Genomic DNA, 26712 nt, shown 5'->3' on the forward strand with positions numbered 1-26712 from the left:
CCTTTGAAAAACCTGAAGAGAAAAGAGTCTTTGAGAGGTCACCTTGTGTTGGGATTTCTCTTGGCTAGCATTTCTCTGGCCTTCCCTTAAATCTAATACACAGAAACAGTGTCTTCAGCCAATGTACAGTGTACCTATTCATGCAAGGGACTACTACCATACTAGTCACAGGGAATGCAGAGAGTCTAAAAATTGAAGCATATTGGATTAAACTGAGTACTGATTGAGGATAGATAAAGCAACATATCATAGTGGAAGAGAGCTTTAGGATAAGGCAGACTTAGGAATTAAATCCAGGTCTGCCTTTTAATACCAGTGTGACCCTAAGCAAATTGCTTAGCCTCCCTGAATCTGTTTTCTCATCAGTAAAATAGAAGTACTAATAACCCTAGTTCTTAGGGTTGTTTGAAGGTTAAATGAGCTAATATAACACCTAACAGAATGCATGGGTATAGTACTGTGAGCTGTTACTAACCTTTCTGAAGTTGTTCCTCATTAAAATTGGGATATTAGTACTTATCTCAGGTTTCTTGTAAAAATTAAATGGATAGATAGATAGCCTGGCACATAGGTTTTATCCAGTGTAAAAAAATCCTAGGGGGATTTTTATGGTGAAGAATATGTGCAAAAAACAACTGAAGCAACTGAAATACTATGCATTATTTCTTTGGAAGAAATCAATTAAAATGCCACCCAAGTCATACCATCATCAGCAACTAGTCAGTGCTACTTCAGCAATCTGTTTGGGTTATTCTGGCTGTGCTGGACTAAATATGTGCATTTCCAATTGTATTTTGCCCACTATTGCTTATTTCCTTAGTTTATCTCAAAGTCCAGTTCTTTTTCATTCTTTTTTTTAATTTTAAAATATTAAGGGCTACAAATGTTTTTGTTACATGGAACGCTTTTGTAATGCTTGTGTCAGGGCTGTAAGTGTGCCCTTTACCTGAATAGTGTTCATTGTACCTGTTAGGTAGGTTTTTGCCCCTTCCTCCATCTTCCTCCTCCCTGCCTGATTTCCAATGACTTTTAATTCCCTCTGTGAACACGTGTGCCCATTGGTTAGTTCCCATTTTATTAGAGAGTACATGTGGTGTTTGATTTTCCATTCTTAAGATACTTTGCTTAGGATAATGGTTTCTGATTCCTTCCAAATTGCTGCAAAAGGCATTAGTTCATCCTTTTTTATGGCTGAGTAATATACCATGGTATACATATACTATATTTTGTTAATCCACTCATGAATTGATGGGCACTTGCGTTGATTCCAGATCTTTGCAATTGTGAATTGTGCTGCAGTAAACATTTGAGTACAGGTGTCTTTTTGATAAAATGACATCTTTTCCTTTGGGTAGATACCCAGTAGTGGGATTGCTGGATCCCTTTTTCTTTTTTATTTATTTATTTATTTATTTATTTATTTATTTATTTATTTATTTATTTATTTGAGACAGAGTCTTGCTCTGTTGCCTGGGCTAGAGTGCCGTGGCGTCAGCCTAGCTTACAGCAACCTCAAAGTCCTGGGTTCAAGCAATCCTTCTGCCTCAGCCTCCTGAGTAGCTGGGACTACAGGCATATGCCACCATGCTCGGCTATCTTAATATATATATATATATATATATATATATATATATATATATATATATATATGTATATTTTAGTTGTCCATATAATGTCTTTCTATTTTTAGTAGAGACGAGTCTCGCTCTTGCTCAGTCTGGTCTCGAACTCCTGAGCTCAAACGATCCTCCTGCCTTGGCCTCCCAGAGTGGGTGAACCACCACGCCCGGCCTACAAGTTGATTATTGAACAAGGTGGGGCTTAGGGCCACTGACCCACATGCACCTATATCTACATGCAATTTTTGACTCCCCCAAAACTTGACTACTGATAGCCTACTGTTGACCAGAATCCTAACCAATAACATAAACAGTCGATTAATACATATTTTTTGTGTTACATGTATTATATACTATATTCTTACAATAAAGTAAGCTAGAGAAAAGAAATGTTATTAAGAAAATCATAAGGAAGAGAAAATATATTTACTATTCATTAAGTGGAAGTGGATTTCATTCTTATCATCATGTTGAGTAGCTGAGGAGGAGGAGGAGGAGGAGGAAGAGGAAGATTTGCTGTCTTGGAGTGGCAAAGGTAGAAGAAAATCCATGTATAACTGGACCTGGTATTGTTCAAGGATCAATTGTAACTCTTTCTGCACTTTGTACATCTGTTGTTGTTTCACTTAACACATTGTGTTGTTATTATTTGTTAACCTTTGTCTATTTATAATAGATTATGAGTATCATAAGAGCAGAGAATTTATCTCTGTATTCCCACTTTGTAGCATATGCCTTGCTCAATGGATGCTGAATTGAGATCTTGATGCTTTCATCTTGTGTTGGTATTTTTCTTTTTCTAACCAGATGGGGCATGAGTGGGAAGTATGCTTTGGTGCCAATGTATGTGTTTAAACAAATAAGCAAACAAATAAATAAAATATATGAATCGACATAATCACATACCATAAAACTTACCATTTTTAAAGCATACAATTCAATGGTTTAAAAAATATATTCACAGTTGTGTAATCATCACATTTTCATCACCCCAGAAAGAAACCCGGTACTCATTAGCAGTCATTCTTCATTCTCCCCTATCTTCAGCTCCTGGCAACCATAATCTACTTTCTAACGATTTGTCCATTCTGGACATTTTTATAAATGGCATCATACCGCATATGGACTTTTATCTGACTTTTTTCACTTACCAGGAGTGTTTTCAGGGTTCATCCACATTGTACCATGTATCAGTACTTCATTTCTTTTTAGGACTGAATAATAGCCTATTGTATGATAATAGCACATTTTGCTAATCTGTTCATTAGTTGGTGGACATTTGGGTTGTTTCCACTTTTTGGCCATTATGAATACTTGCTGTACAAGTTTTCATATAGACGTAAGTTTTCATTTCTTTTCGGTGTATACCTAGAGTGGAATTGCTGGGTCATATGGTAACTCTGTGTTTAACTTTTTGGGGAACTGCAAAACTTTTTTCACAACATCTGCACCATTTTACATTCCCAACAGCAATGTATGAGGGTCCCAGTTTCTCCATATTCTTGTAATGCTTACTATCATCCATCTTTTTTACTGTACATCTTTTTTATTATAGCTATATTAGTGGTGTAAGTGCCATTTCATTGTGCTTTTGATTTGCAGTTCCCTAATGACTAATGATATTGAGCATCTTTTTTTTTTTTTTTTGAGACAGAGTCTCACTTTGTTGCCCGGGCTAGAGTGAGTGCCGTGGCATCAGCCTAGCTCACAGCAACCTCAAACTCCTGGGCTTAAGGGATCCTACTGCCTCAGCCTCCTGAGTAGCTGGGACTACAGGCATGCGCCACCATGCCCGGCTAATTTTTTCCATATGTATTTTTAGTTGTCCAGATAATTTTTATTTCTATTTTTAGTAGAGACGGGGTCTCGCTCAGGCTGGTCTCGAACTCCTGACCTCGAGCGATCCCACCCGCTTTGGCCTCCCAGAGGGCTAGGATTACAGGCATGAGCCACCGCGCCCGGCCTTTTTTTTTTTTTTTTTGAGACAGAATCTCACTCTGTTGCCTGGGCTAGAGTGCCGTGGCGTCAGCCTAGCTCACAGCAACCTCAGACTCCCGGGCTTAAGCGATCCTACTGCCTCAGCCTCCCGAGTAGCTGGGACGACAGGCATGTGCCACCATGCCCAGCTAACTTTTTCTATATAAATTTTTAGTTGTCTGGCTGATTTCTTTCTATTTATAGTAGAGATGGGGTCTCGCTCTTGCTCAGGCTGGTCTCGAACTCCTGAGCTCAAGCAATGCTCAACGCCTTGGCCTCCCAGAGTGCTAGGATTACAGGCGTGAGCCACCGTGCTGGCCTCTGTAGTCATTTTGACTCCTAATGAAAATGATTTATTCTGGCACAGTGCCTATTCCTAACCACCTGTTCCTATTAATGTGGTTTTTCCAAATCTTCAGTGGAATATACAACTACACTGGAATATCAAATACAACTCTCTTGGAAAGTCTCAAAATTCCCTACCCAACCTCACCCCATAAATAGCTACTAGTGTAGGCTGATGAAATGATTTGAATAGAAGTGTAGCATATTCCCAAGAAGTCCACAGTTCTATATATGCAATCCAAAAACCAAAATGCATTTAAAAATGAAAAAAAATTCACTTCTTGGCCAAACCTGACCCACACTAAAGTGAAGCTATTTATAATCTTTATCTTACTTAGTATTATTTATATATTTAACTGTAGAAATACCAATGTGTTTGCCTACTGGGTGCTGCACCAGTCTCATATTATCTTTCCAAAATCTGAAAAATTCTGGATTCCAAAACACATTTAGCCCCAAACAAAGTATTGTGGATCAGTGTTTGTTTTGTTGGTGCTAATTCATTGTTACATGGATTCTTCTTGAAAAATACCCCAGAGGAGTGGGTTTTTGTATTGGGCCTTCATTGGTTAATAAGCCTGGTAATTAATTTCCACTACTGTTTTTGGTTTTTTAAAAGAACATTGCTGTGCCACGTATTCACTAATATTGGGGAAGGTATTAATATTTTCTCTTGCTCTTTAAAAATAGTTGAGAGTTTTTTATGGTTTCTTTTGTTCCCCTTTAATTACTTATTTTGAAAGTTTCTAAACTCACTAAAGAGTTGAATGAATAGTATTATGAATACTCATACACCTTTCACCTATAACAGTGGCTCTCAAAAGGTTATTGATGGATCCCTAGGGCTCCTTGGGGCCTTTTAAGGGAGTCTGCAAGGTCAAACTATTATCTGTAAGGTGAAACTAATTTTATAATACTAAGATGCTGTTTGCATTTTTTACTGTGGTAACATTAGTACCAATGGTGCAAAAGTAATCCATGGTGGGTAAAGCTGCTGGTGCTTTAGCACAAATCAAGGCAGTGGGATCAAATTGTATTAGTAATAATTATATTCACAGTGAATTTTTTGTGAAACAGAAATGCCAGTTTCACTCACAAATGTTCTTGATGAAGCAGTAAAAGTTACTTTTATTACATCTTGAGCCTTGAATACACATCTTTCATATATTCTGTGTGGTGGAAAGTTTGCATGAAGTACTCTTTCTGCATATCAAGATACAATAGTTATATTAAGGAGAAACATTAGTGTGATTGTTGCAAACTAAACTAACTTTTTTCATGAAACCTCATTTTTACTTAGAAGAATGATTGGCAAACAAACAGGTTGTTATTCAGACTTGTGTATTTGGCTAACATTTTCTTGAAAATGAATGAAGTAAAGTTTGTTACTTCAAGGAGAGCAACTGACAGTATTTATTGCCAGTGATAAAATTTGAGCTTTCAAGCAAAAAAAAAAAAAGTTAGAATTGTGGATAACTTTTTTTTCTTTCTTTCTTTCTTTCTTTCTTTTTTTTCTTTAGTCCATTCTTGAGTGTACTGAATGTGGATAACTTTTATTTGCCACTGTAAGCTTGGCAGCTTCTCATTACTTAGACTTTTTTTGGATGTGATTGGTGATAATATTAACAAAAGTGTTTTTTTTTTCTTTCTTTTCTTTTTTAATTTATTTTTTATTTGTTTTTCTTCATTTTTCTTTTGCCTTTACACAGTTTCTGGGGCACAAAAGTGCTTTTTTGATATTGTATAATAAAATGTGTCAATACTTTAAAGATTTGAATATTTGTCAACTTAGTGAACCACAATTTTTCACATGACCAATACATGCTTTTATTAAATCATACTTGGGTAAAAGATCCATTCAAAGTGCTAAATAGACCAGTGGATTTTATATTACAGAGTGTGAAAAGATGATTTGTGGCTGCTGATTCCATGGTGCAACTAACCTTTAAGAAACTACCACTTGTCCACTTATGGTATAGATTTGAAGAATATCTAACCATCTTAAAAGATTATTAGATACTGTCTTTTCAAATACATATTGTGTAGAGTTGGATTTTCTTCATATACTTCAAATAAAACATTACAATGATTGAATATAAATATGAGAATGTAGCAACAGACATTAAGGAGATTTGCAGAAGTGTAAGACCAATTCATTCTTCTCATCAAATTTTTTGTTTGTGGAAAATAGTTATTTTTCATAAAAATATGTTATTTGTGTTAACATATAATGGGTTTATTCTTTTAATATCAATATATGTTTTTAAATTTTCTCAGTTTTAATTTCTTATGTAGTAAAGGTAAGATATAGTCCACATAAACAAAAGCCGTTTGAGATCTTCAGTAATTTTTAAGAGTGTAAAGGAATCTTAAGATCAAAAAGTTTGAGAACCACTGGCCCAGATTCACAGTTGTTAATATTTTATCACATTTGCTTTATCTATTTGTCTAATTTTTTTTTTTTTGGCTGAAACATTTGAAAGCAAGCTGTATACATCATGACTGTCACTCGTAAATACTTCAACATTGGTACAACAATATCTAATATTAGTTCATACTCAAATTTCCCAGTTATTCCATAAATGTTCTTTATAGCAACCTCTCCCCTTCAGAATTCACATTAGGGATCTCTTATTAAATTTGGTTGTCATATCTCTTTTAATGTAGAGCAGAAGTCAGCAGACTTTTTCTGTGAAGAGCCAGGTAGTAAATAATTTCAGCTTTGTGGGCCATATTGTCTTTCGTGAGGGGAAAGCAGCTATAAACTATTCATAAATGAATAGACATGGCTGTGCTCCAATAAAACTTTAGTTTGTAGACCCCTGATCTAGAACAATCCACTTTAACTTTGTTTTGTTTATCTTTAATAACATTTTCCTTTTGAAGAGTCCAGGCCAGTTACAATGTCCCATAAATTGGATTTGATTGTTTTCTCAGATTCAGGATAAACATTTTTGGTAAGAAATACGACATAGATGATGCTGTACATTGCCCCTGTGTCATACTGGGAAGCACATAATATTAGTGTGCCCCACTGTTGTTGTTGGTAAGTTGATATCTTCATCGTAAAGGTCCCTACTCCCCTTTGCAAGAAATCTGTGGAAGCTGGGCATGGTGGCGCATGCCTGTAGTCCCAGCTACTCAGGAAGCAGAGGCAGGAGGATCACTTGAGCTGGGATTGTGCCGCTGCATTCCAGCTTGGGCGACAGAGTGAGACCCCATCTCTGAAAAAAACAAAAAAAAAAACAAAGAAAAGAAAGAAATCTGTGGGATAACTCTGAGACAGTGTGAATATCCTACTTTCCAGAACAAATGGTTTTAGCATCCACTGATAATCTTTGCTTGAATCAATTATTATATTGGTAGTTGTGATTATAGTTCTTAATATCTGCTTAAGTAACAAAAGCAATAATAACCAAATTGTATTTTCAAAATGCTCGTGAGCTTAGAAATCTCTATTCATATATATCATCACAGATGCAATTCTGTGGTTTAGTTTCCCATCATAGACTTGTCTCCTTGGGAGGGTGAGGCTGAAAGATTGGGTGCACATGTGTTGTGCTGAACAGCTGCCTTCTAGAAGCAGGGTTCCAAAATATAGTGTCTTTCTCTTCTCAGCTCAAGGCTGCTTAAGAAGAAGGGACCTAGCCAAGGCCAGATGGAAAGTTGTCTTTGCCTTGGGTAGTGTTTCCTATTCCTTACCAATTTTGTCAATATTTCTTGTGTGTTTAGTAGCTCAGTTTCTGAGTCCTGTAGTAGTCTCTGGATCAGTTTTGGTCTAATAAAATGTAAAAGCTTATATTAAAAACCAACCAAGTAGTTACAGCTAGAAAAATGCACCTAATAAAATTCTCTTAAGATAAACATTTTTCCCTTCCAATTTCTTATGAAAATTTTCAAACATACAGAAAAGTTGATAGAATGTTCTAGTATATATATATATATATATATACATATATATATATATATACTCATACTTCTCATCTGGATTCAATAATTGATAACTGTTTGCCTTTTTATTCTTATGTAACTATTAATATTTGGACCTATATATATCAAAACAAATTTTTTTCTGAACTATTTGATAAGCTACAGGTGTGTAACTCTCTAGAATAAGGACAATCTACTATATAACCACCATACCATTATCACACCTAAAAAAATTGTTTCTTATCAGTCCATATTCATATGTCTCCAGATTTCTCAGGAATGTCTTTTATAGTCCTTTAAAAAAATGTTCTCTTGAAGAACAAAAATAGATGAGAGATTGACACATAATTAGACAGTTAAGTTTTCTACGTGGTCTGTTGACATAAAAAAATAACTACTATGTTTATATGGTGCCCTGCAGGTAGATGTAATTAGTCGCACTTCACTGGTTAATAAAATGAGGTTACCAGACTGGGAGAAGAGGGTGTGTCAGGGCTTTTTAGCTTATGATCAAGTGTTGGACCTTTCGGAATATCACTGGTGAGCGTGATAAATTGAAAAAATGAGAAATTAGAATGATGCCTAGCTCAGTGCTTGACTCATACTAGGTACTTAATGAATCCCTGTTGACTTAAAGATGTAACTGGAGTGATATGCCAGAAAAGGAAAGACTATATTTCTGTCTTCATTAGTGGACTATTTATTTGCCAATTCCAGTACATTTCGTCTATTAGGTGCTGTGGTAGTAGTAGTAGTAAACAATGTTCTTGCTCTTGAAGAGAACTACAGTATTAGCTGAGAGGAAACAAACTCATTCTATTCTTGGTTAATATTAATTGACTGCCGCCTTCTGCATGTCAGATAGTATTCTAGGCATTGGGATACAGCAGTGAACAAGGCTGACAAAATCTTTGCTTCATGGCGTTTACATATTAGTTGGGAGAGATAAGCGGTAAATATATCAACAGAATAATTTCAGATAGAGATAGAGAAAAATAAAATGGTTTCATACAGCAGAGCGTAATGGAAGGAGAGGAGTGCAGCTTTAGTTAGGATTAATTATCAGCTAAGGCATTTCTGAGGCAGTGACATTTGAACTGTGACTTGAATTACGAGGAGATGGCAGCCATGGGAAGATCTGGAGGAAGGCAGAGGAAGCTCCAAGTAGAAAGTAAGGTGGGAATGAGCTTGCCTAGTGAGGACTGAGGAGGCCAGCATGTATGGAGCAGTGAATGAGAGATATCAGAGAGAATGGTGGAAGAACAAGGTAGGAGATGAAGTAAGAGGGGAAGGCAATAGCTAGATTCTGCAGGGTTTTTATTTTAAGCGATGGGACACCACTGAGGAATAGAAATTGTACTCCATAAAATAACTGAAGGGTTCAGACCATTGATAAAGGCTTGGTTTCAAGAAACTATTAGCTTGGTGGATCCTGAGGATACTTCTCTTTCCCTCTTTTGCTTTTTCCTTAAATAGATCTTTATTGAATAATTCATAATATTGTAAGTTGGGAATACAAAGAAATGACAGTTCTACACCTTCAAGGAATTTTGTGTTGTAGTTGGAGTAATACGGCATAAACACACACACAAATGTACTGAGTGTACTGTATAAGAGAACAATACATTTATCATACTGGTATATGCTTATATGCTAAATGGCAGTAGGTGTTCAACAAGAGAAGAGTTAAAGAGCAGTGAGTGTGGAAGGGTTCCACTGAAGAGGAGATAGCATTGAATTATTTCTTCAATAGATTGGTGAGATGGAGAAGGGCGTTCTAGGCAGGGAAAATGTCTGGGCAGAGTTATAACATGAAGGAATTTGTTTTCAGGAAATGAGTATAGATCAGTCTGTCCATGGAAGGGAAAAGATAATGGCCTTAAATGACAGACTAAGGAATTTAGACTTTAATCTGTAGCTGTTGTGGTTACTCCTCATAAATCTTACGTGTTATTCACTTGTGTTCTAAATGTGTTTATTCAACTAATATTCAACTAGTTTATTCAACTAATATATTGCCTGTGTGTACACTTGTAGTTTTTGAAACTCTAACAGCCCTGATCACTTGCAGATGTAAAATTGAACTGTGATTCTGGTACATGGTTTATATATAGATAATAGATACAGATGCAGAAAGTGAAGGAACTGGGTGGGGGGTGGGGGCATATCTTTTAAGTGATTTTGTTTCCTTAGGAAAGTTTGATGGGATGGAATTTGTATCACTAGTAGGAGTGAACTAATTGGAGGGTTTTCTTGTTGAGAGATGGATTGGGGGTAAATGTTGAATTATTAAAAGGCTATGCTGGTACTAAAATGTGTTACAAGATTCTGAAGCTCATTGTTATCTTTATAATATGAGTTTTGATGGGGCAATGGATATTCATGTTTGAGGGCTGAAAATAAGAGAATGGTGAACCTAATGAGTTTTTTAAAAATCTTGATCACTATTTAAAATATATCCATACCACATACACACAATCCCAATGGTTCCTAAACAATTTTTCTCTCTTACCTACCCAAACCCCACCGGCTTTAAAAATATTTTATCATTCCATACAGTATCAGCAGTGCCATTGATAAATGTACTTTATGACATTAATTAGGACTGATGCTATAGTCTTTTAAGATTGTTGAGAGTTTTTTCTACTCTCTTTTATTTATTTATTATTTTTTGAGATGGGTTTTTTTCTCTGTTGCCCAGGCTGGAGTGCAGTGGCATGATCATAGCTCACTGCAGCCTTGAACTCCTGGGCTCAAACGATCCTCCCGCCTCAGCCACCCAAGTTGCTAGGACTACAGGCGTACACAACCATGCCTGGCTAAGGGTCTTTTCTATACTCTGCTTATTTTCTCTTTAGCTTATAGAAGACTGAGTCCAATATGTAGGCTTATGCCGATGTTTATTGGCTCCCTCTAAGAAGCAGAGCTTTTATAGCTGGAAGAAATCATCTGGAATATTTTTTATCACTCAGTGTTATAGATCTGACAACTAACATTCTGAATAGATAAGTGCCTTAGCATGAAAGGAGGGAATTATTATCTGGATATGGAGAAGCCCAGTGTCCCTCCCTCTGTAATACATTGTGGTGAAGTCAGTGTTGTAATCCTTCTCAAAACAAAACAATATATTGAGATATATGTCCCAGTTTTCTGCTATTGAGAGAAAGATTAATATTGAGAGACTTAATAGTACAGTTGGAGAGATAGCACTTAGACATAAAAAGATTAATAATGGGTAAGCCACACCCTTTCTTTCTTAAGGATAAACTAGACTTTAAGATGTTTACCTCATAATGCCCCAGATATAGTGGGACTTTTAATAATGTTGGCCTTAGAGGTTAAGAGTCTTATATCAGGCTTCTATTCTGTCATCAAGGTTCAATTCACACTAATAATTATTTTTGTATAACACTTTACGTTTATGAAGTGTTTTTACAAGTATTATCAAATTTGAACTTTAGGGTAACATTGTTAGATGGGGAGGCAAGTACATTTATCCCTATTTTAGCTGAAACTTAAACAGTTAATAACTTAAATTCAGATACTACTTCACATCCACTCTTAGTGTACTAAACAACACTGCCTTTTATGATTTCACTTGCTTTATATGCAAATTCCCATGGTAATGAATTATGTTATGATGGATTCCATTTTTGGAATAAACCCAGTATTTATTTTAACTGAAAAGGCTGTATTTTCCATTACTTTTTATTATTAAAAGGCAGTTGAGTGAACTTGATTTTTTTTTGTTTTTAAAACTAAAATTTGATCTTAGATCCTTGAGTTTGAAGTAAAATATATCCTATTTAGCCGTAAACATTCTAGAAGAAAATATAAGAAAAACTATATATAGGCCTAGGCAAAGAATTTATGACTAAGACCCCAAAGGCAAATGCAGCAACAACACAAATAAATAAATGGAACTTAACTAAATTAAAAAGCTGCTGCATAGCAAAGGAAACAATAAACAGGCAACTTACAGAATGGGAGAAAATATTCTCAGACTATAGATCTGACAAAGGACTAATATCTAGAATCTACGAAGAACTCAACCGAATTAACAAGAAAAGAAACAACCCCTCAAAAAGGGAGGAAAAGACATGAACAGAACTTTTTCAAAAGAAGAAAGACATATTATCTGGACATGGTGTGTGTGCCTGTAGTCCCAGGTACTGGGGAGGCTGAGGCAGGAGGATCACCTGAGCCCAGGAGTTTCAGGTTGCAGTGAGCTACAATGATGTCACTGCACTGTAGTCACTGTAGCATGGGCAACAGAGCAAGACCCTGTCTCTAAAAAACAAACAAACAAAAAAAGAAGATAGACAAATGGCCAAGAAACATGTGAAAAATTGTTCAACATTACAAATCATCAGGAAAATGCAAATTAAAACCACAAGGAGATACCATTTTACCCCTGTCAGAATGGCCATTACTAAAGTCAGGAAACAACAGATGCTGATGCTGGCAGAGAAAAAGGAACACTTATGCATTGTTGGTAACAAACTAGTACAAATCCCTATGGAAAACAGCATGGAGATTCCTCACATAGCTAAAAGTAGACATACCATTTGATCCAGCAATCCTGCTGCTAGGTATATACCCAAAAGAAAAGAAATCATTTTTTCAAAAAGACACCTGCACTCAAATGTTTATCACAGCACAATTCACAATTGCAAAGATAAGGAATCAGCCTAAGTGCCCATCAATTCATGAGCATATAGAAAAAAATACATACACTGTGGAGTACTACTCAGCCATAAAATGGAATCAAGTAATATCTTACACAGCAAATTGTATGGAACTGAAGACCATTATCCTAAGTGAAGTATCTCAGGAATGGAAAAACAAACACTACATGTGCTCACTAATAAGTGGAAACTAAACAATGGGTACACACGGGCACAAAGAGACATAAAAGACATTGGAAACTAAGAAGGAGGTAGAGTGGGGAGTGGCGAAGGATAAAAACTTACCTGTCAGGTACAGTGAACACTGCCCTGGTGAAGGGCACACTGAAAGCCCTGACTTCAGCATTATACAGTGTATCCGTGTAACAAAAACTTTTGTACTCCCTTAATATTTTGAAATTTAAAACAATCATGTTTAGATTCAGGAAACATTTATCAAATGTCTTCTATGTGCCAGGCTTAATGGAGGGGGTGAGAGGTGGCAGGAGCCTTAGGAATTAAAATATTACAGTGAAAAAAGCAAGAATTTAAAGTGAGGTAGACCTGAATTCAAATCCCAGCCCTGCTAATTATTAATATTTATTAGTTGCAAATTGCTAAACCTCTTGGAGTTTCAATTTCCTGATCTTTAAAATGAGGATAATAATACCTATCTTATAAAATTGTTTTGAGGAATAGGGTGATATATATAAAGCACTTAGTATAGTTTGTGCTTTATAAGACATTACTGCCTATAGGTGAATGAATAGACAATGTGTGGTGAGAGTTAGCTGGGTCTTGACAGGAAGTGTTTGGCTGACATAATGTAGGACAGAGTGAAGTGATTTTGGCTGTCAGTATACTGTGTTCTGCTTTTGTTGAAACTTGCAGCTCTTACACTGATGTTGGCCAACATTGCATTTGACTTCTCACATAGTAGAAGCCAAGTCACTCCTATGGCATTTAAGTCATTTGGAAATATCTTAAAGGTAGGCTAGACTTTTAAACTTCAGTTGGGGGATAAAACAGCATATTATCATAGGGTAGTGAAAGTCAGGTGGGAGGGTGCCTCTCTGGGCTGGTACCTGTAATCAGTTTACTGAATGACGTTCCCATTAAAAGCAAGAATGGCCACCCAGAGTGAAAAGTCCAGGTGACTGGGAGTGTGGCCAGTAAACAGAACAGGATGAAAGACTAAGAACTTTTTGTTTTCTAAACTGGTGTCTTTAAATGTTCATAAACATTTATTGAATACCTGTTACATGCCAGGCACTGTTTGGGTGCTAGGAATACAGTGAAAGTGGTGGGGAAGCCCCTTTTCTAATAGACTATACATTCTAGTGAGGAAGAGTGTAAATAAATACAAAATACAACAAATCTCATGAAATTCTAAGAACTATAAAAAGAAATAAAACAGGAGATGCAAATATCAAGTTAGAAAAGGGGTGCTTATTTTAAAATAGGATCTTATTTTAGGTAGGATGTGGAAGACTTCTCTGAGCAGTAACAAACAAACAGAACAAGAATAAAGCCAGTGAGTGACCTCTAAAGGAAAGGAGCCAAAAAACAGTGTGTTTTAGTCACTGTTTAGAAGGGTGCTTTGTATGAGTCACTGACTTCAGAAGTTGCTTTAGGAGGTAGAAGAGAGGATTACTTTGTTACGTGATTGAAATCAGCTCATATTGATCCTCAAAAATGTCTGTGGAAGGGAGGGAATGGGTCTGGTGCAGTTAAAAATTGGCCTGCATGCCATCTTTGCAACACGTATTTTACTATTGGTTACACTACTCCAGAAAGTGTATATTTAGGTATCCAGGACACCTAATGATTACCTCCCCACACACAGTGTTTTAAAAAGTATAATCTTTGGACCATCTGTATCAGAAAGCAAGTGCAAATCTATGGGTTTCATGACAGATCCACTTAATCTGAAGATCTGAGGATGGTACCCACGGATCTGCAGTTTTAACAAGTACCCAGGTAATTCTGTATCCATAGTAGGGTTTGAAAATTATCGGTAAATCTCAATAGAAATCATCTTTACCCTAGGTTTGATAGGTGGACAGGCAAGTACTTGCTTATTTAAGATTTATTACTTTTCATAATTTACATTGGAGCTCTTATTTCCTTTTGCATTGATTTAGTTCCTGGCTCTAATCTCTGATACATTGTATCCATATTAAGATGTGGATGAGAGAGCAGAAAACAAAACCTTTGTCCTCTTTCCTCACGTTATTTTGTGTTTTCACCATCAGCCACATCCCTGGGAAGGAGCAACCTCTGAACGCAGAATGCTGAATTGGCTATAGACCGATGTGCTTTAGCAAAAAGCTTGCTCACATTCCACACTTTTGTTTTCTGTTCATTAAAAACTCTAGTTATTTACCTGTAATTAAGAGTTTATATTTTCTTCATAGATCGTTAAATATCTAACATGCAAAGCACTTAATAAAAGAGAAAAACAAATACAGAATAAGAATATTGGGCAAGTATATGGTATATTTAGTAGTAGACACTCAATAAATAAATATTCAGTTTGATTTCAAGGAAGGGAATGGAAAAAAATCAGCAATGACAAATTTAAACCATCTGTAGATGGTCCAACCAGATCCTTAAAGGGGTCACAGCCAACATTCTAGTGGGTGTACTATCGAAGAAAGTATGCACTGTTTCCTTCATATTTAATTTTTTTTTTTTTTTTTTTTTTTTTAGACAGAGTCTCGCTTTTTTGCCCTGGCTAGAGTGCAGTGGCATGATCATAGCTCACCGCGACCTCAAACTTCTGGGCTCAAGCCATTCTCCTACCTCAGCCTCCCGAGTAGCTGCGACTACAGGCATGTGCCACCATACCCAGCTAATTTTTTCTATTTTTAGTACAGACGGGGTCTCGCCCTTGCTCAGGTTGGTCTCAAAGTCCTGACCTCAAGCGATCCTCCTGCCCCCCAGAGTGCTAGGTTTGCAGGTATGAGCCACCGTGCCCAGCCCGTCTTTAATTTTAATGGTACTACTGATGTTGTCAGGTTTTAAGTCTATCTGTTAGGACCCATCTCTAGGCCTGTGGCCAATCTCAAGACTTTTGTATCTTGCTTTTTTGGTACTGTCATGACTTCTGTCGAGATTGGGCTTTTTAGGACTTGAATGCGCCTTAGAATGAATGAAAGTCTGTATCTTTTCATGAATTTACTATTAAAGAAACCAAGATTCAGAGAAGTGCAATTATTTTTTCCAAGGTCTAGATATTAGAGTATGACATTAGGTGATGTGAATTCCTTCAGTGGATTCATCGTGATTTTTTAAAAAATGTACCCCTTCCCCCCAAAAGATGTTCTCTTTCTATTTAAGGGTTCTCATAGGCTTTCCATCTTAGTAGTTGATTGTTTTTGACTTTAGTGTTCAGTGATTGGGGGGCCCCATTAAGGTGTGAGTGGTAATTTATATCTTGCTTCTTAGTAAAAATTATGCAATATTTAAGAGAAAAGCTCTTGAAATTAAGGCATACGAAGAAGGAGTAAATCGTCCTGGATCATACCACAGAGCAGCAGAAAAGGAGAGTTCACAAACAGTTGGTTTCTTGGTGCCATATATTTACTTTCTTTTGCCCTCCCTTTCCTTAGCCATTTGACTCCCATGAACTCAATCTTGTGATGAGATATGTGGCATAAGATGCCTGAGTTGGGTGTCTGGATACCTAGGTCCTTAGGTCCAACTTTGCTCCAAGCCTCTGTTTCTTCTCTTTGGGCCTTATTTTCTCCATCTTTAAAATGAAAGTCTGGACTAGATGATTGCTCTGTAAGGATCTTTCCAGCTCTGATAGTCTTTGACTTCTTTTATCCTGGAAGGTTCTAACACCGTTCAATGAAGGGCTGCACTTTGCTGTTTGCTCTTTCACACAGCATAGATTTCTGCATCGGAACTTTAGCACAGTGCAGTGCACCTTGGGTAGTCTCAGGCTAAGGTTTTTTTCAGGAGGAATGTTTTTCTGACAATGTAGATCATACAGATAAGCCAGTCATTTTGTTTTATTTTTTAAAAAGAGATGTAAAAGGTTAAATAAAAATGAGAAGACTACTTGAAACTTGGATATATGGGAAGTATATTAATGTGTGACTATTCTAGAACAGCAAATGTCTTGTTGGGTCTATATGGAGTGGCACAGCATTGTGGCATTTTTCCCCATGCTGTTGCAAAGAATAAGGAAGTTCAAAGTCCATGGTTAGCTTTTTGCCTTTGGAAAAGAAAGGAGTTCTGGCATACCTCAGAGCCTGAGAGCTGGGAGAGCTACTGAATACAGGGTTTTCTAGCTTCCTTGGAATTCCCACTTGCTACTTGGTATGATTTGAGCACCTCTCTCAGCTCTGTATGACTGGAAAATCTGCAATTCAAGCTTGACTTGTTCAGCTTTGGAGTTTGTTTCCCCTGAAAATGTCACTTCAACCCAGGACAGCCTAATGATTCTTATAGGGTACTCGGAGCTATTAGGGCCTGAGTCTGTCTCCAGAGGAGGCATAATGGCTATATTCTAAGGTGGTAAAGTACAGTCTGGCTTTATACTGGACACCATTTACTTTCATGCTGAATTCTTCTAGGTGGGTGGGGCTCCTTCCATTCCTGCCTGAGTGAAAAGCATTTAGCTGACTTCCTGAGCATGCCCTATCTTGTCCTTCATTTTTTTCTTTGCTTTTCATTAATTATTCTTTGCTGCAGCTCAGCCCATCTTCCAGTTGTGGCTTTACACAAGGCAGGAACCACAAAGTTCTACACGTTTGCTTATTGGAAAAGAAATTTTAAAAGCATGAGTTAGGAAAGGAGTTTAGGTCTCTTACTGTGTTCACAGAGTTAAGATGAGGAGTGGGGAAGATGGGGGAGATGTGGAGACGTGGATCCAATAAGATTCTAGACTAGATGAAGAATTTGAGGAAATGGAACTTTGGGTTGCTGACAGGGCAGAAATCCTGGAGGAATGTTCCCATATGGATAAATAGGTTATTTTTAGTTTGAAGAAAAAGAATAGTTTCATCAGTGTACTGGAATCTTGCACTTGTGTTTGTAACCTAAACTAATCGGCTTAGGCTGTGCCAGAAAAGTGTCAGGTGGCATGCTCATTTCCTCCTAACTCTTAGCACTGCCTGGCTTAACTCCTGCAATTCTGTGGCTGGGCTTCACTGCATTGGCAGTGGGGAATAATGGAGGCAGGGGGTGAGTTGCTACTGGTTGAGATGCTGCTGGTCTGAGGAGAGAGAACCTGCCCTGGGCCCCTGCCTAATGCATTCACTTGGGGTGTAGATGTCTGCTCTAGATGGAATGTGGTGCTTAAATCCAGAATGTTCACTGTGGCATCCCCAAGCATGACTTTGGGTGGAACTGCCTTAGAATCTGATTTGCTGTCTTTCCAATTAACTTGACATTCTCTATACATCTCTTTTCGTTCTTGTCTTAAATATTTCATCTGCCTTAAGTGGTTTTTAATGAATTTTAAGCTCTCAGTTATCATTAATTCAGGACACCTTTATTGAGCGCTCACTCAAATGTGTACCTGGTACCACTGTAGGTGCTAAGTGTTCTTTGGTGTTTGTTTCTTAGAGACTCTAGATTTTATATGTTATTCAGTTGAAGAATGTCAACTTGTTAATTACTTAAAGTATTTTAATTTTTGAATTTGGGTAAGACTTCATATATATTACTAGGTCAGACTGGGCATAGTATATAGGCTCATGCCTATAATCCTAGCACTTTGGGAGGCTGAGGTGGGAGGATTGTTTGAGGCCAGAAGTTCCAGATCAGCCTGGGCAATAGTGAGACCCCTGTCTCTACAGAAAATTTGAAAATTAGCCAGGCATGGTGACATGTGCCTGTAGTCCCAGCTACTGAGGAGACTGAGGCAGGAGTATAGTTTGAGCCCTGGAGTTTGAGGTTGCCGTGAGCAATGATAATGCTGCTACACTCTAGCCCAAGCAACAACAGAGTGAGACCCTGTCTCAAATTTAAAAAAACCAAACAATATAATACTAGGTCAGAAAAACATGGTTTGTGGTCCAGTTTTGGTTTGGTTTGGGTACTATGTGGTCATTGTACAGGAGGGGATATAAATTAACTAGATGTGACCTTTGCCCTTGAGGAATTTAGAATGGTGTGGAGAAAACAATAGGCCTTATAAATTACTGAAGAAAATATAAAAACACGTGCAAACTAAATCAGCTGTGCATAACTACTTAAGTGTTGAGGGATTGGTCAGTAGGGTTTACAGCTCCCTGCTGGAGCAAGTTTTACTCTAACTTCTTTAGCTTTATACAGAAAGATGTAAGCCAGCAGTTCATGAATGTGGCTGTTTGCAGTCTTGGGGAGTTTTCTTCCTGGGCTGGCCTTATTTTTTGCTTAAAACGTAATAAACATAATCTGTATAACTGATTCTCATGGGGACAAGAAAAACTTAACAGGTAGTCAGCTCAGTAAAGCAATAGCATCTCATCTGTAGAGGCCAGGGCATTGGAGGTGATGATGGATTTGAAAGCATTTTGAACTATGAAATAATGTATAAACATTGGCTATTATTATTAGGAAGTATATTATTTATGGAGTAAGAGGCATGTACTTTTGAGGCCCCTGTCAGGACATCTCCTAGGGATCCTGGATTTCAGATGATTCTGGGAATTTTAGAATCTGGACTTTTAGTTGGTGTTAATAAGGAAAATAATATTATTTAATGTTATTTGAAAGGGATGTATATGTAGGAGATAAATCATTCTTTCTTATAAGTTTACATAAGTACACCTGTACTTAAAAGTCAACATAAGTATATAGGCACTCATAAGTTTCAGCATTTTAGCCATTGAACATTATGCAGCCGTTACAGTGTGCCACATTCAATTCGGAGATGAAATATATAAATCCTGGCCTTTCAGGAGCTCAGGGTTTGGTGCAGGAGATAAATAAGTAGATAATTATAATACAGAATGATAAGTGCTATGCTATAGGTAAACCTAGGGTCTTTCAAAAGGGCCTGTTCTTGCTTGATTCTTCTTAACTTCCTTTCCAGACTTTGTTTAAAGGTTGTAAGAGATATCTTAGTGAGGTCTGGAGAAATGAAGCAGTTTGCCTGAGGCCACCCCCATAGCCAGTCAGTTTTAAAGCTGAAACTAAGACCTGAGTTGTACTCACTGTCACTTTCAGCTAAGTTCTTAGCTTCATTGGCACTGACCTCTGTTTTTCCTCTTTCACCCTGGATCTTTACCTTTTTCAAAGAGGTTCCTCTCTTCCGGCTCCCTGCCCTGCTGTCTTTTCAGCTTCTGTTTGTATTACCTTGTTTCACAGTTATTATTGCAATGGAAGTAGGTTGACCTGGGAGTCTTACATTTGAGCTTGTTGAGGTAGAAGAATGGTTCTTAGCACTGGCTGCACATTAGAATTGCTTATAGAGCTTTTACAAAATACTGATACCTAAGATTCTGATTTTCACTCCCATGTTTATTTGGTATTTGTTTACTATTGAGATAAAGCTTCAGTAAAGTATATGCATTACGCAGTGAATTTTTATATATATATATACACATTCATGTTAAGACTACTCATATCAAGTATTACATCAGATCAAGATACAGAACATTTCCAAACTCCAGAAAGCTCACTCATGCCTCGTCCTCATCAATGCTAGCTCCCCAAGGAACCACTTACTTTATCTTCATTGATTAGTGTTGTCTATTCTTGAATTTCATATGGAGTCAGACAGCAGGCAGTCGTTTGGGTCAGGCTTTTGTTGCTCAACATCACATTGGATTTCCATCCATGTTATGTGTAGCAATATGTAACATTGCATTGTATGGATATACCACAATTATTTATTCTACTGTTGATGGACATTTGGGATCTTACTAGTTCTGGCTATATGAGAAAGCTGCAATGAACATTCTTACTCTTCCTTTGTATCTGTTGATGGACATATACAACTATTCTCTTGGGTATATACCTAGGAATACGATTGCTGGGGCATATGCTCAGCTTTGGTAGACACTGCCAAACAGTTTTGTGGTTGTATTAGGTATTAGCATTAAAGTTTTTTTTTACAATGAAGAATTTAAAAAATGTGTTACAGTAGGGGGGCTAATTCAACAAACCCAGATTCAGTAGTTTTCAAGACTTTGACACATTTGCTTCATCCATTTCTTTTCTTTTTTTTTTCTTTTTCTTTGTTGAACAATTTTAAAGCAAACCCCAGATACCACGTCATTTTATTCTTACACAACTCCCATATTCATCTTTAAATATGGATATTTTCTCACATAACCATAATGCCATTATCAAATTTAATAAAATTAACAGATACTTAGTAATATCTAATTCTAGTTCATAATCAAATTTCCTTGATTGTCTCAAAATTATCTTTTGCAGCTAGTTGGAATAAGTGTCCAACCAGAGTCTACATGGTATATTAAATTGTAATTTTTCTTAATTTTCTTTTTATCTACAGAAGTTTCTCTTCTCCTACTCTCTTCTTTTTTATGTCATTGACTTGGATCATATGTCAGATAGTGATATTTTTGAAAGTTTCCCTGGTTTTTCTAATATTTAGCCAGGGTTGAAAACCCTGAGATAAAAGTGTATATCTGAGGACCATTTTTTTCTTTTTTCTTTTTTGAGACAGAGTCTCGCTCTGTTGCCCGGGCTAGAGTGAGTGCCGGGGCGTCAGCCTAGCTCACAGCAACCTCAAACTCCTGGGCTTAAGCGATCCCACTGCCTCAGCCTCCCGAGTAGCTGGGACTACAGGCATGCGCCACCATGCCCAGCTAATTTTTTCTGTATGTATTTTTAGTTGTCCATATAATTTTCTTGCTATTTTTAGTAGAGATGGCGTCTCGCTCTTGCTCAGGTTGGTCTCGAACTCCTGACCTCGAGCGATCCACCCGCCTCGGCCTCCCAGAGTGCTAGGATTACAGGCGTGAGCCATCGTGCCTGGCCTCTGAGGACCATTCTTAAAGAGAAGGTGAGGGGTAGGGGACAGAACATGAATATTGTGTGAGTGATTGAAGCCATGATCACAGATTAGAGCATGGATATCTTGTACAGTAGAAGTGGGATGTGGCAGTAGCAATGGTAGTATACCCTTAGGAAGAGTGAGGAAACCAGTTACTAAGTTCTGGTTTGTCTCTCCATCAATTTCATTTGATTGTGTGAATCTTCTCATTTAGTAAGAACTTCCAAAGTTGATTCTGTAACCTAAAAATTAGGGACTGAAAAGAAAAAACAGATATAATTTTTTTCCTCTTGAAGTTTTTTCTTGTAGAATTATAGAGCATAAGATTTTTTTAATTAGCAGGACAAAACTGGACATTGGAAAATAGGTCATTCACAACAATCCAGATACTTGAGGCTTAATGAAAGAAAACTTCAAGGGATTAAGAAATTAAGCCTATGCACAGCATTGGGAGGAAATGTTAAAATACTCATGCAGGCTGGAGATTGGCATGTCCTACAACAGACGATAATAAAATGCAACAGGTGATGGTTTCATACACCGGGAAACTCTAGAGTGATTCTACTTAGTTTGTGCCAAGTACATTCTAGCAATTAGCCATCATATCACTCCATTCTTTTATGTACTGGAGCCAAATTGTCCAAATAATCTTATTTTAAATAACTCATCAGTTACTTAAAGTTGAGTAACTTAAAGTTAAGTAACTCGTCAGTGCTCAACCAAGTTTCTGTGGAAAAGTGATAATATTGGTCACTGGCATAGACTGAAATGGTATATTCAGTACAGGAAACATGGGGAAGTTCAGGCTTTGTGGTACTATGGGGTCATCGATTGTCAGAACTAGAAAGGCCTAAGGCTCTTGGATTTTACCCACCCTTCCCTTCTTTCTACTTAGTACTGAACTCCACGTACTCACCATCCCCAGTTTTAACAGTTAAGAAATCATGGCTAATCTTGCTTCATCATACCTCATCTACTTAACCCCATCCCATATTATTTTGATGCTTCTTTCAAGTTCACTCAGTGGTTGTTGGCTGGATTCAGTTCTTTGGCAGTTGAACTGAGGGCCTCAGTTCCTTGCTGGTTAGTAGATGGAGGTCACCTTCAGTTCCTTGCCACATGGGCTTCTCCAGAATAGCAGTTAGTTACATCAAAGCAAGCAAGAGACAGCAAGAGAGAAAGAGTACCAGCAAGAAAGAAGTCATGGTCTTTTATAACCTAATCTCAGAAGTGATATCTCATAATTCTTGCCATATTCTCTTCATTAGAAGCGAGTCACTAGGTCCAGCCCACACTCAAGGGGAAGGACCCACATAAGAACATGACACTAAGAGGCAGAGATCATTAGGAGGTATTTTAGAAAGCTACCCACCTTCTAGAGGTGAACTCTAGAGTCCAGGTCTTCTGATGATCAATATATTTGTCTTTTTACCACAGTATTGATATCATTGGGAAGAAAAAGGCTTCCCAACCCCTGCATTTCCTTTGCCTCTGTCTGTGTAATAACTCTATTATTAAGAAGTTTCCTTCTGTGACACTCTGATGTCATGTTTATATTTGTCAATAACCAGATTTAGTTGTCAAGAGTCATAGATAGGGTACATTGATTGGCTCTAAGCCCTTGATCAGGAATTTGAACTAGTCACCAAGTCCATGAAAAAATAAGAAGATAGTCTATAATTATTATGTGTATGGACAATAAATACAAGAGTGAGAAATTAGCATCAGGTCAATTCAACCAATACTTTTGGAATACTCCTGTATATGAAGCTCCATGTTAAGTGCTGAGGGGAGTATAAAACTCAGTAGGACAACCTACCTTTGGCTTTTTCCTTAGGAGATGATGTAAGTTATATCTATAATGCAAGATAGACTATGGAAATTGCTCAGGTAGAGATACGGATAGAATGCTTTGGGAGCATAGGATGGAGAGGCTTAGAATGTTAGAACCAAAAGGGCAATTAGAAATGATCAGGTGTAGTGGTCATTTTGGAGACACGGAGCCATTTGGTCAGAAAAGTTCAAGGAATCTTGCTAAGATAAGGGAATCAAATGAAATTAGGAAAAGAATATAACATTTTCAGGTGCCAGGAAGAAAAGGACTTCAGTTGGAAGTAGGCAGCCTTGGATCACAAAGTATTCTAGAACTGAGAACTGTCTAAGTAAAACTTAGCACTTAAACTGGCCAAAGGTAGACTCTGTAACTGCTTTGTGTACCTGTAATATAACAATAACCATGTTTTACAGCACACAGAGTACTTTCACATACATTATTTTGTTAGGTCCTTATAATCTTGTAGTCAAGACACATTGTCATTTCTGTTTTACAAATGAGGAAACTTTAATAATTATGCAAAGGTCACAGAACTGGTAAATCAGGGAGACAAGATTAGAACTCACTACCCATTGTATTACCTGGTGTGTGAGTGTGAGTGCTGTTTTTGTTTCGTTTGTTTTTAATACTGAAGACATTGACAAGCGTGACTCACTAAAAGAAAGACACAGTCCTAGCTACAAGAAGGAACTTGGGGTGGGTGGTGGGATGGGGGCAGGCAGAGAACTGGCAGGGAGCCTAATTATTCTAACTTGAGCATCTTCCCTGCCCTTTCAGATGCTGCTAGGTGACACCTTGGGCCCCACCCATCCTAGTACTACTTTAAAATTATTTCTGCTGGAACCAGGCAAGTTAGTTTCTCAAGGTTCCTTTTCCAAGGGCTTCCTGATGCACCTAGACAGAGGGAAAGAGAAACTAAATAAAAACATGTAAGGCTTTATTAGAATGGTGATGAGAAGAAAATTGAATTTATATTTGTAGAATATATTTTATTCCAGGCCTTATGTGCTTAGGCATTTAATGTATATTTTCCCATAATCGTTACAACAGTCCCATGAAGTTTAGGTATAATCTCTATACACAGTTGAAACTGAGGTGAAGTTTAATCACCCAAAGTGATATGTAACTGAATTAGAGTTGGAACCCAGATCTTCTGACTTTCAATACCATGTGTGCCTTTTCCATTATAGGTGTTGCCTTGGACAGTAGGCAGGGGTGGAGAGAGAATGTGGAATAGAGACAAAAGGAAGTTCTCTAGAAGCTATAAAATGGAAAGAAACTTGTTGCTGAAGGTAGAAATAATAATGACCCCACAAAATATACCTTTAATTTCAAATGGCAGCAGAAAACTTTCTTTACTCAGGCCCTCTAGTATGTACAGCCTAGTATTCTATTCCTGAGAGCACCAAGAGAAAGTATATAGAAGGGCATTTTTATCTTCCATTATATATAACAAGGGAGATGAAATGCATGTATAAACAAAAAACTTCTAGAATTGATACTCTGGGCACTTAGGAATCAGTCCAAGGGAAGTCACATTTTAAATTGAGTGTGAAAAGGTTTGAAACCTTTGGGGGACTTGTACCTACTAGGACTTGCAGCTTGTACATATGACAGTGCTAGGATAGAGCCCCCATTAAATGCAAACAACAAAAGCCCCTCTCCTCAACTACATTCTCTTTATCACCTTCACTTTCACACAGACTTTTCTAAAAAGCCATCTATGTTCACTGCCTCACTCCACTCACTTTACCCACTCCAGCGTGGCTTCTGTCCCTATCATTTCACTGTAACAGCTCTTAATAAGGTTACTGATGCTCTCCATGAAGCTGACATGCAATAGACATTTTTAGTCTTTAATTTTCTCTGTGTTGTTGACACTGTTGACCATTCCTTCCTTCAGAAACATCCTTCTCTTGACTCCATGACATAATGTATATTCTTCCTCCTACTTCTCTGTTGTTTTTGCAGGGTCATCCTCCTTTCTGCAGCTATTAAATGTTCTACTTTCCCAGGCCCTCCTCTCTTCAAATAGTAGACACTCTTCCTGGGTGATCTCAATCCACCCCATTGGCTTTAGTAACAACAGCCCTATGCTCATGACTCATAAATTTATGTCTCCAGCCCAGATCGCTCCTCTGGGCTATAGACTCATCTATTTATCGTCAGCCAGGCACTGTTCTAGGCATTGGGGATATAGTGATAAGCTGGACAGAAGGGGCAGGGGGTGGAGGTAGAGGGAGAGAGACAAGCAATGAACAAACAAAATGTCAGATAGGGTTAAGTGCTAAGTGTAATATACCAGGGTGATATATTAGATATTGAGAGCTACTTTATGTTGGTTGGCCAAGGCTTTACTGAGGTGGTAAAATTTATGCTGACTGTTGAATGACCAAAACGAGCCAGCTGTACAAAGGAAAGGCAATAGCTAGTGCAGAGTTCCTAAGGCAGAATGAACACGGTGTGTATGAAGCAAGGAGTGAGGAGAGGAACTGGTAGGAAATGGGGTCAGAAAGGTAGGTAGAGGCCAGATATTATAGGGCCTTGGAGGCTATAGTGAGGACTTTGGATTATTCTAAGTGCAATGGGAAGCCATTAGAGGTTTTTTGTCTGTTTTAACAGGATAGAGTCTTAATCTGATTAAATTTTTAGAAATTTAATCCACTCTTTGGAGAGTGGTCCATATAGGGACACTTGGTAGCAAGGAAGCTTAAGGAGGCTACTGTAGTAGGGCAAGAGTCCAGTAGCTTAGACTAGGGTGCTAATAGGGGATATAGGAGAGCAGAGGGACAGACTCAAGGAAATTTGGGAAGTAGAGTTGATAAGACTTGCCAATTTGCATGTGGGATGTGAGGGAAAGAAAAATCTGGGATGATTCCAGGCATTTGATCTGAACAATTGGGTGAATGGTAGTGGATGGGGAAAGATTTGAAGAGGAATGAGTTTGGGGAAAGAAGGGTGGAAGGTGGACACACACACACACACACACACACACACACACACACACACACACACACACACAGACACACACACACACATATGTACATACACATATATATATTCTTGATTTTATATATATATATATATATATGAAATTGTGGTATTAGACAGCTAGGTAGAGATGTCAGGTAAACTGCTAGATGTGCTTCGGAGTTCAGAGAGGTCAGTACTGGAGATAAAAATTTAGACATCATTGATATTAAAAGTCCTGGGACTAGATGAGATTACCCAAAGAAGGGAGGGTACGGATAAAGAGAAGGGGTCCCAGGACTGACCTTCATTGAGCAGAGAAGGAGAAGTCAGCAAAGAATAATGGGAAGGATCAGCCAGTGGAACAGGAAAATCAGGGAAGTATGATATCCTGGAGCCAAGGAA

General features: G+C 37.6%; 1 protein-coding gene across 1 annotated transcript in view; it reads left to right on the plus strand.

Moving 5' to 3' along the window:
- Positions 1–26712, plus strand: part of LUZP1 (leucine zipper protein 1) — a 77157-nt gene that overhangs the window by 20358 nt on the left and 30087 nt on the right. The window lies entirely within an intron of this gene.

The sequence above is a fragment of the Lemur catta genome, chromosome 3 (genome assembly GCF_020740605.2).
Source record: "Lemur catta isolate mLemCat1 chromosome 3, mLemCat1.pri, whole genome shotgun sequence".
Classification (NCBI taxonomy): Eukaryota; Metazoa; Chordata; class Mammalia; order Primates; family Lemuridae; genus Lemur; species Lemur catta.